This window comes from Danio rerio, chromosome 4 (assembly GCF_049306965.1).
Source record: "Danio rerio strain Tuebingen ecotype United States chromosome 4, GRCz12tu, whole genome shotgun sequence".
Classification (NCBI taxonomy): domain Eukaryota; kingdom Metazoa; phylum Chordata; class Actinopteri; order Cypriniformes; family Danionidae; genus Danio; species Danio rerio.
The window spans coordinates 46253-57954 of NC_133179.1; the positions used below are offsets into that span (position 1 = coordinate 46253).

At 40.8% G+C, this 11702-nt stretch overlaps 1 long non-coding RNA gene across 2 annotated transcripts; it reads right to left on the reverse strand.

Moving 5' to 3' along the window:
• Positions 1 to 4029: 4029 nt before the first annotated feature.
• On the reverse strand, positions 4030 to 8983 carry LOC141381539 (uncharacterized). Of its 2 annotated transcripts, XR_012401657.1 has the most exons (13): positions 8920 to 8983; positions 8753 to 8810; positions 8341 to 8664; positions 8030 to 8071; positions 7809 to 7938; positions 5724 to 5873; positions 5592 to 5649; positions 5416 to 5477; positions 5150 to 5294; positions 4980 to 5052; positions 4605 to 4753; positions 4340 to 4506; positions 4030 to 4274 (listed from the first exon to the last, which is right to left on the reverse strand). It is a non-coding gene; the product is annotated as an uncharacterized lncRNA (long non-coding RNA). The 2 variants fall into 2 exon arrangements; XR_012401656.1 differs by lacking the exons at positions 8753 to 8810; positions 8920 to 8983 and having other exon boundaries at positions 5577 to 5649; positions 8341 to 8486.
• Between the last annotated feature and the right edge of the window lie 2719 nt (positions 8984 to 11702).

The window sequence follows — 11702 nt, forward strand, 5'->3', positions numbered from 1 at the left end:
CTGCTCAGGAAACATCCTGATCCAGGGCCTCAGGAATAATTAAAAAATAAAAAACAAAAAATAAAGACTAACATGAGCGCAGATGCCATTTAAACTATGATGTCTTTATGGAAGTGTTCCCAACTCCGGTTGCCCTAAATAATGCGGCTAACAATCCTTTAGAGGATTTGGATTTCTTCAGCATTAATGTTTTAGGTGTATGCTAATGCAGAGACATGCGTCTTTAATCTGGTTTTAAACTAACAGTGTGTCTGCTTCCCGAACTGTGCTAGGAAGGCTGTTTCACAGTTTAGGTGCCAGATATGAGAAAGATCCATCACATACAGCTGATTTTGATATTCTGGGAATAATCAATAGTCCAGAATTAATTGATCGTAGTGGACATGGAGGGGCTATAATACACCAGGGGCCTCATGTATCAACGCTGCGTACTCACAAAAACTTAGCGTACGCCAGGTTTCACGCTCAGAATCGCTCACATTTGGAACTAATAACGATGAACTGAACATGGGAATGTGCACAACTCCACGCCAACTTCATTGCTGGCGTACGCACATATTTTGTGCGTGTCTGTTTTATTTCCATTGGCGACTCCTAGAGGCAGTTGTGTTAAATTGCTCTCTACAAAGTGTCTGAGCCGTGCAATGGCAGCTGTATGAGACAGGTTCATCTAGCAGGTATATAAGGTTTCCATACCATACAGTTGAGCAGCCAAACATTAAAGCGCAATTTGCAGCAGTCGCCAGTTTCCCCAATGTAATTAATCGGAGCGATCTACTGCACGCACATTGCTATAAAGACACTATCTGAAGATGAATTTGCATGCATGAATCAGAAACATTTCCATTCAATAAATGTGCAAATAAAACATGATGCAGAGACTAATAAATGATTCCTACTTGTCTTCCTCGTGATAAACAGTAGGCAAAATCTGATATGTAGCAGGGGAAAAAAAGAAGAACAACTTCATCAGACGCTGGATTCGAACCAAGTTCATGCTTGAACGTGTCCAAACATGTTGACATGCGTTTAACGAGCTGCGCCACCCAGACAGTTAAGGGTACTGCAACGTTTTGCACCTATAAATCTCACTTTTTCTTTTTTAAATCCACTCAGTGCGATGTTCAGATTTAACTGTGTTAGCCGCGTCAGCTAAACTCTCCCACTTTTTTTCTTTTGTTATTAATTCCATAGAACAAACTTGCAAACACTGTTTTTCTCCGGTCTACCTCCGAAAGCAGCACCTCCAGCTCACATTCTGTTCAAAGTTTCTCTTTTGCTGGCTTTTGACATTGATTTTTTTATCTGAATTTAGTAATGAGGTATTAGTCATCCAGTGTTTAATATCAGCTATACAATGTTAATTTCGTAAATTCATACAAGTTATCTGGCTGAGAGGAGATATAAAGTTATGTATCAGCATAACAGTGGAAGGTAACTCCATGTTTTTTTTAATGATATCATCTAGCGGCAGCATATATAGTGTGAAGAGTAAGGGACCAAAAACTGAGCCTTAATTAAACTTAAATCATGATCGGACAACAGGAGGTTATTTGTAACTCTTAGCAGTGCGGTTTCTGTGCTATGAAATGCTCAATATAAACTGAAGTTTCTCATATGTATAATTTCTTTGTAGGAAGGAACATAGTTGAGCAGATACGACTTTTTCCTCGTGTCTTTGATAGAAAAGGCAAGTTTGAAATGGGTCTATAATTTACTAGTTCTTTGGCATTAAGTTGTGGTTTTTTTGGGGAGTTAAATGTCAGCTAGTTTAAAAGCTTTAGGAACGTATCATAAAAGTAGGGATGGTCAAAATGTTAAGAACAGAAGATGATTTGTAAACCTATCAATGCACAATAAACAATACATTAAATGGTGATCTGAAATGTCATCACTCAGCTGCACAACTTCAACATTATCAACATCCATACCATGTGTTAACATTAGGTCTAGGAAATGATTATGTCGATGAGTAGACTGAGACATGCCGTTTCATTCCAACTGAGGCTAGTATAATTAAGGCCAGATTTAAAAGCACCTTTATCTTTATGAAAATTAAAATCAACAATTAAAATGTTATCTGTGGGCAGTACTATTTCAGATAACAAATCACTGATAAATACAACACTATTACTGCAAATGAATTATAGATGGACCCTAAAGAAGTCTTCACCTGAAGGCTACTGTTACAAACAAGTCTCTTCTTAAAGGCAAGGTGAACGCATAGTATATAGTAATATTTTAGTGTCACTCTGCGATCAGACTTAAATTAGAATTCATTTGAAGCACTAGTGTTGTATATTTTTGTGTGCAATTTAAACAATACGTTTCAACCTAAATTTATATTGGCAGCTGTATATAGGCCTCCAGGACACCACACTGACTTTACAAAACATTTTGCTGATTCTTGTAACCAAAATAGCTCTGGTCACAGATAAAAAGATATAACTTTGGGGGATTTTATTATTCATATAGGTAATGACAAAGAAGCTTTAAGTCTGGCCTTCTTAAACCATGTCTGAGGGACTACTCATCGACATAACCATACACTAGACCGACTAATAATAATAGATAATGTTAAGTTGTGCAGGAGACTGATGACTTTTCTGATCACCATTTAGGATACATCAGTCACAACAGCAGGATCACTACACCCGGTCAGGAGCACAAATTTGTTTTTTGTTTTTTTTGTCACGACTAATTTTTTTTTAATGTATTAAACCATGTTTATGTTTTACAGTGATGCTTAAAAAAAATAAATAAAATAAAACCACTAAGTTTGTGATCCTGAATAACTCCTATACAGCAGTCCCAAAACATTGACACGCCATTACCCTGTCAGAAAAAGCCTAGTGTCTGGGAATGAGCTGTTTGCAGTGTCTGCTATAACTTTCATGTTGTTTTTGGTGTTTACACAGATGAACATGGCCACTGTTTAATGCACAGTTCAGTTAGGGTCTTATTGCCACATCATAGGGTGATAACATGATATATACCTTCAGTGGTTTCATGATGATAAATCCCACAAAATAATAACCCACCTGGAATAACTACAGTCCCCATCATCTGATCTAACATGAAGCAAGAGTTTGTGACAATAGCACATCTGCAGGTGTTGTCCCGATTCTTAGCCGTTAATTTTTTAAACACTTCTCCTTTACACTCGGTTTTAAGAGCCAAAAGGGAAGACATACAAAAAATAGATTTAGCTCTTAATCTTGTTTGTGTAGCTGCGCAACAGTAAATTTACTCTTCTGTGCTTGGACTTTTAGCTGTGAGCTTTAAACTAAACAGAATTTCTACTGTGAAAACTAGACCAACATAGTTAATTTATTACCATCAATGCTAAGCTGATTTGACAATGGACCTTGTAAAAGAAATGAAGATGAATTAAATCAGTGTCTCATACAAGAACTGAGCTTGCAGACATAAACCCTACTAGCAGAGCTTCTGTAGTATGGAGGGCACAGTGCTTTTAGTGACATGACTTACATGGTGCAGCATCCAGGAAATATTGTCCAACAGACGGTTGGTTTAAGCTCTGTTGGGTACAGTTACTTAGCAAAAGATTGCATCTGCTCAACTGCGGTACTTTTTACAGAGAAACAATTGTAAAAATAAAATATATGTTTCTTAAAGAATTTTCCCCTGATTGATGTTGACAAACTCTGATGTTACAACAGTTTGCACCATATTAATGATAGCATAGTTACCAAGCAGCCTTGTAGACTTAAGGGGGGTGAGGGACAGGAGAGTCAATACAGCTGCTAGAGTCCTTTCTAGAGCAAAGAAATATCATAATATTCCAGTTCTGTCATCACTGCATTAGCTCCCCATTCAATATAATATACATTTTAAAATCAGCTATCAAGCCCTGAACAGCTTAGGTCGCAGGGATTTCAGAAAGCTCTTGGTGTATTGTAGCCTTTACATCCACTATGCTTACTTCGCTTAGTCCCAAGATTTCAAAGTCAATTGTAGGCGATAAGTCTCTCAGTTTGCTCAAAGAAGGGGTCATGTCCAACTGAGCCTGGTTTCTCAAAGTTTAGTTTATTTCTCCATTTTAATCAATTGAAGGTTAGGTTCCTCAGCACTGTCACCACCGGCTTGCTTGATGCTTATGACGCTGCACGATGTTTTTGATCTCCTGTATTTGGACTTTAAGCAATGCCATTTAAACTAAATGTTAAAGAGTCCTGGAGACGTTGTCAAACAGAAGTTCATCTTAAGCTCTGCTGGGATGCAGATGCCCAACACTGAAATGCCTAGGACATCTACAGAAAGGGTGAGGTTGTTAACAGTAATTAATCAAATCACAATTAAATTAGACCAGACTAACCTTGTCTTTTCAGCATGTACAGAAACGTCTTAAAACGATCCAGAATACCAACAGTCATGAGCAGGTTACTGAATTCTGATCTTCAGACACTCCAGCCTTATGTTGCTCACCACTGCATGCAGGAGGATGATGGCTCCAATGCTCATCAGCATTCAGGAGATCAGACACTTACAAAGAGAAACTTCATTAACTTGAGCACCAGGAAAAAGATTACACACCTTACCTTTGTAGGATTTAATTCAGATGAACCAGACTATGGATTTACCAATGATCAGTCTCATGCCATCTCAGAGAGGCATTGCAGCTCTGGGTGGAGATCTGGAACAAGAGAACCTCATCTTCTGCGACACGTATAAACCACAGTAGCCCAGTGCTGGAGTAACACCTGGACAGGTCACAACCTGTAGCCCAAGCCTGTACAGAGGAAGAGAGTTGGGTTGGTTAGTGTCAGTATCATGCTACAAACATATCTAAGAGCAAGCATCTGCCCCACAGATCAAGCACAGATCACCTCTGATCCATGACCTTACAGCAAATCTTCACCACCTCTAGCTCCCACACTTATATAAAAACCACATGGCAATCATATTAGCTCAGAGCATGTAAAAGCTTAGCTTGTGAAACGCTCAGAGAAATTTACTTGGAGCACAAAGTTGTCTGACAGGAGTTCTGGTCCAGCTCAGCTAGGGTGCAGACAGACAGCACGGACAAGTCTAGGAGGCAGACAAAAACAAAAACACAGCAGTAATTAAAAGCCATGCATGTTCACCGCAGGATAACCCTTCATTCAGAGCAAAGATTCTACTGAACCCATAATATTCTTGTCAGTACGTAGAAGACTGGTTTCCATCAGGTTCCCAACACCACTCTTCAGAATGTCCTTCTGCAGCAGCCCGATGTTCACCACTCCAGAGTACAACAGCTAATGTTCACCAGCATTCAGGATCACTGGAGCCTGCAGAGATGCATCAACATGAGCACTGGGGAAACAGACCTGCAATGGATAATAAATTAGCCCAGGAGGCAAAGCACTTCTGGGTGGACATCTAAAAAGCAGTCAGTAAGGAGAACCTTACCTTCTGCTTTACACATGGTCCACCAGCACTGGAGTAATATTTGAACTGGTCATTTACGGAGCCTGTGCAGAGAAACAAAGTTGAGCTAATCGGAGTATTAAACCAAACTAATAGATAAACGTATGCGTCGTTAAAAAGCAAAACTCAAATCCAAGACGTGCATGCAGATTCAGGACCTCCAGGCAAATCTTCGACTGACTCCTTCCCAACATTCAGCTAAAAGCCTTCCCAGCACTCGAAAAAGGTAAAACAGTTTATTCACTTATACATTCATCAGTATTACTGCTGTCTGTAGTGTGCGCACTTACGTCATGTATTAACTTAGGTCAGATATTATGAAGCGTCCCATTACACCAGAGGGGAAAACCAGTAGGGGGAGATCTGGAAGGCTGGGTGAAGGCCCTCTCCTTTGCTGCACATGTTCCACAGTACCCTAGCGCTGGTGTGAACACCTGGGCCTGTGCAGAAGACATCATTGAGCTCATTAGCCGCATTTCCACTATCAGGCCAGTGCGAGCCAGGGCTTATATCGGGCCAGGCCAATCGCCCGGGAGGTTGAGCAGTGAGGCCGAAATCATGTCGCGTTTCCACTGTGGGGCTTGTAGCTGGCAGCGCGTCACGCAAACCCCGCCCCCAAAACATCCCCCGAATCAAACGTCATTCAAACCGCCCACTTCAGCGAGAATCATGCAGATAAAGCACACCATCACATCATCACGAAACTATTAAAATTAGGACAACCAAAACAAACAAATTACACGTTACTGTACAGCAGTACAACGCATGTCTATACGCACATGCCTGTGTGTTTTCATTCATCATATTCATTTACTCGCCGACCCACTGGCATCGAAATCCAGTGGTCTTGCCACCAACGAAGGGACCCGGAGCACAGGGAGTGCACACATCCATAATATAACACCACATATATAAATTTCTCCGTTAATAACTCGATATAAAATGTATTTTATAACATCTTCTAGACAGAATCTGTCCAACATTCATCCCAAATGCTCCGGAGAGAACTGAAACATGATTTTTTCCCCCTATAGGCTTTATTACTCTTCATAGGTGATTCCCTTTATTTAAAGATGTTGCTTATTATATCTTAAGTAAAGGAAAGTGTTCAGTGTTTCAGCACATAAGAGCAGCACGTAATAAAATATAGCCTATTTCGTTGCGCTCAGCAGCAATGCACTAATAAAGCTCTTTATGTATTTAAAATTTCCTTTTTTAATTTTACCACGTCATATAAAAACACACACACTTGTTTGAGGACACAGAACACATTTTGAACTTGCAGTTTTTCCCGTCCAAAAAGTGCTGCGCGGCTGCAGACAGGAAAAAAAAGGTCGCCTATTTCTGCTTTCACTCACCCCGAAAATGCTCTATTTTCATGATTTGATTAATTTCATCGTATCCAAATACTTTATAAATAATATTTAAAACATTTTCCGGTGTTTATTTATTTTTATTTTTTTAGAAAATATCTAAAATCTTTTTTTCAAAGAGGCTTTTGAAAAATGAAAGTTTAATATAAATTTGAAACAGTTTGATATAGTACCTAATTTTTATAGCTATAGCTTTTGTTAGTTTTATATTGGTTTATTTATTTAATGTTATTTTATTATAGGCCTATCTAATATTTGTAATTCTTTAAATTATTTCAATATAGGGCTATTTTATCTAGATATGACACTATTGTTTTGAGCCTACAAAAGTGGACATGAAATTTGTAAAGTTTAATGTCCAACTGTTGTATTCATATAGTGTATTATCTCGAAAATAAATTAAAACAATAAAAATAAGAAAAAAGCCGCTCGCGGCATCAACAGAGCTATGAATGGAGCGCTCTTTTTTTTTTTTTCGGTCTCACACACATACACAGGCATCTAAACGCGCAAAAACACACTTACAGTATTAAACTTGACAAAACCTCTTGAAAACCTTTACTGTCTGCTGTGTCTTTAATATGGTGTAAAGATTATTATGCGTTATTGAAACAAAGATGCAGCAAAGAAAGATCATTTTATGCAACAGCCTACATTTAAAAGAGAAACTTAAGGGCGATCATATGCAAAAAAGACCCCAGCCTATAATTTGTTCCAGATGTTTTCTTTCCCTTATTTATTTATTTGTTTGGCGCATGTACTCGAGTGCGATCGGAAAACTGTGCCCGCCTCTCCTTTCACTCCGCCCCGAAGCCCCGGCTGGCCCTCCTTGGCCCAAGGTATTCGGCGGGCCGAAAAAGGCTGGCCGTTGGCCCTGAGAAAGCCCCGCTTTGGCCCGATTAGGCCCCGGAAGTGACAGTGGAAACGCCACTGGCCTTGGCTCGCTCGCTTTAGGCACGATAGTGGAAACGCGGCTATTGACACAACATTCTGCAAACTTACCTTAAATGAACAAGCGTCAGCCCAGTAGATCCAGGACCTCCAGGAAAACCTTTACACTCCCTGCTTAAACTGCAGCTCCACTCGCAGTGCAATGTTCTTCCAGCCAAGCTTCACAACTTAAACCTCCTCACTATTAAAATATATATATATATTTTTTTTTAAATGTTAATTGATGGGTCTGTTTAGTGTTTAGAGTGTGTGAAATGCTGAGAGAAATTTACCTGGTCGATGGTGAAAACTCCTAGAGATGTTTAACTACAGCTCTGCACCAAAAAAAAAAAAAAAAAAAAAAAAAAGATTAGGACAAGCATTAAAAGTTTGACCAACCTCACTGGATTTAAACATTGTGTCCTCCGCGATGAGCAGTCCTGAACCACATGCAGAATCTTGATCAGACTCCTGGATTCCTCTCTTCAGGACCTCCATCTGCTGCAACCAGATCTTCAACAGTGCATGCAGAACAGCTCCATGCTTAGACCTGCAGAAACCTCATTAACACGAGCAACAGGAAAAGAGAACAAACACACCTTACCTTTAGTGAATTACAGATGTGCCAAAACTATGGAGTCGCCAATGTTCAGTCCCATTACGTTCTAAATGGGGATCTTGAAGGCTGGAGAGGACAGACCTTTTGCTACACACGTTCCCTGGTACCCCAGCGCTGGTGAACACCTAGGCCTGTGCAGGAGGACAGTGTTAAGCCCTCATTGGAGAATCAACATTCTGCAAACTTACCTCTGTAGACCAGCTTGATCTACTGGGCTGATGCTTGTTCATCTAAGGACCATGTGAAGATCCAGGAACTCCAAACAAAGATTCGACCGACCTCTGCTCCAACTGCAGCTCAAGCCTTCACCTGCACTCAAAAAAAGATGACCGTATTAGAAATTTAATTTAATCAGAATTACTGCTGTCTGTAGTGCAGTGCAAACTGTTGTATTAACTTGTCTGACATTATGAAGGATCCTGGAGATGTCATGCAACAGGGGTTCAGATCCAGATCTGCTGGGCAGCAAAACATCAGCATTAAGCCTGGAACACTCACAAAAAATAGTTAAGAGTAGTTTGTTCTTTTAAGCCAGTATATTGATTTAAAGAAATGTCTACTAACCCATGTGTACTCTGCCAATAGAAGTCCTGATCAGACTCCTGGATTCCTTTCTTCTGGACCTCCATCTGCTGCAACCAGATCTTCTACGGTGCATGGAGAACAGCTCCATGCTTAGAGTTCCGCATTGCAGGGACCTGCAGAAACATCATTAACATGTGCGCACACCTTACCTTAAGTGGAAAAAAGATGTACCAAACTCATCCTCAATGTTCAGTCCCATTACATCTGAGGCAAGTGTTCTTGGTGGGAATCTGTAAAGCCGGGAGGAGACCCTCACCTTCTGCCGCACATTACACTGTACCCAAATCGCTGGTGTGAACACCTGGGCAAAGTAGGACAACATTAAGCTCATTGGATCAACATCATGCGAACTTGCCTCAGATGAACAAGCATCAGCCCAGTAGATCAAGCAGGTCTTATATACAAAAGAACCAAGCAGTAAGATCCAGGAAATCCAGGCATAACTTCTACACTGCTTCCTGCTCAAACTTCAGCTCCACTTGCAGTTCAATGATCTTTCAGCAAAGCTTCACGACCTCAAGCTCCTCACCCACACTAAAAGGAGAGAAAGTGTTAGTGTGAAATGCTCAGAGAAATTTACTTACTCATTTCCAGGAGTTTTCACACCAGGAGTGACAAGTGTAACTCCAGCTCTGCAGAAAACATTAACAAGATAGTAAAGAATCATGAGGAAAATGACTTGCCTTCAATGGATTTAACCCAGATGTGCCAGATGAAGCAGAAAATGTTTAGAGTTAGTCAGTCTCAGAAGGGGCCAAGAGGGTCAGGGTGGAGATCAGGAGGCAAGGTTCAACTGCCAGACTTCCAGCAGTTCACATGGTCCACAGTACCCCAGCAGCCCATGTACCATGTCTGTATAGAGGAAGACACAGTTAAGCTGATTTTAGTATTAACATCATTCCACAAAATTTACCTCAGATAAGCAAACATCAGTCCACTTCATCAAGCAAGACTCAAACCCAAGAACTGAGCTTGCAGATCCAGCACCTCCAGCAAAGCTTCTTCACTGCTTCTCCAACTGCAGCTCGAGTTCCCACCTGCACTCAAAATGGCAGACCAGTATTAGTGGACAAAATATCATCAGTTTTAGTGCTGTCTGTAGTGTAGTGCACTCACATTATTGTGAATTAATTTATGTCAGATATTATGAAGGATCCTGCAGATCTTCTGGCGAGTAAACCATCAGCATGAAGCCTAGAACACTCAGAAAACATTGGTTAATATAAAAAAGCATTTTGTTCTTTTATACGAACATATTCATTTAGAGAATAAAAGTCTACTAAACCATGTGTCCTCCGCGATGAGCAGTCCTGAACCACGTGCAGCACCTTGATCAGACTCCTGGATTCCTCTCTTCAGGACCTCCATCTGCTGCAACCAGATCTTCAACAGTGCATGCAGAACAGCTCCATGCTTAGACCTGCAGAAACCTCATTAACACGAGCAACAGGAAAAGAGAACGAACAAATACACCTTACCTTTAGTGAATTACAGATGTGCCGAAACTATGAAGTCCCCAATGTTCAGTCCCATTACATCTGAGGGGCAAATCAGTCCTAGGTGAGGATCTGAAAGGAGAGACTCTCGCCTTCTGCTGCACACGTTCCACAGTACCCCAGCGCTGGTGTGAACACCCGGGCCTGCGCAGAGGAAGACATCGTTGAGCTAATGGAGTATCAACATCATTCTGCAAACTTACCTGAGGAATGAGCATCAGCCCAGTAGATCAAGATAAAGTCTTCAATCCAAGAACTCTTGCAGATCCACGACCTCCAGGTAAAGCTTCTCCACTGCCTCCAGCTCAAACTGCAACTCCACTCACAGATCCATGATCTTGCAGCAGTACTTGACCACCTCTAGCTCCTCACCCAACACTGTATAAAAACTAAAGACAAAATATGAAAATGTTATTTGATGGGTCTGTGTAGTGTTCAGAGTGTGTGAAATGCTCAGAGAAATTTACTTGGTCTAGTGTGGAGACTCCTGGAGATGATGACTGACAGCAGTTTAACTCAGCCTCTGCAGAAAACTTTAACATAAGATATTAAGACAAGCATTAGGAAAAGTTTGTGACTTACCTTCAGTGGCCAATGTTTAGAGTTCCAGTCAGTCTCAGAGGGGGCCAAGCGGTTCAGGGTGGAGATCTGGAAGGCTGGCAGAACCTTGCCCTCTGCTTGTCGCATGGTCCGCAGTACCTCAGTGCTGGAACAAAAACCTGGACAGGCCCTGTAGTGGGCCTGTGCAGAGAAAACAGTCAAGCTGATTGGAGTATTATTCCAGAACCTTACCTCCAACAAGCAAACATCAGTCCAGTACCTCAAGCAAAACTCAAATCCAAGAACTTAGCTTGCAGACCCAAGACCTCACCTGCACTTAAAGATAACAGTATTAGTGAATTATAAATAAATAAATATATAAATATTCTTCAGTATTTCTGCTGTCTGTAGTGCTGTGCACACTCACGTTATTGTCAATAAACTGAGGTCCGATATTATAAAGCATCCTGGAGAGGCAACAGGGGTTCAGATCCAGATCTTCTGTTGAGCATGAAGCCTAGAACACTCACAGAAAACAAAATTATAAAAGCAGTTTGTTCTTTTATACCAACATATTCATTTAGAGAATAACAGTCTACTAAACCATGTGTCCTCCGCAATGAGTAGTGCTGAAACCACATGCAGAATCTTGATCAGACTCCTGGATTCCTCTCTTCAGGACCTCCATCTGCTGCAACCAGATCTTCAACAGTGCATGCAGAACAT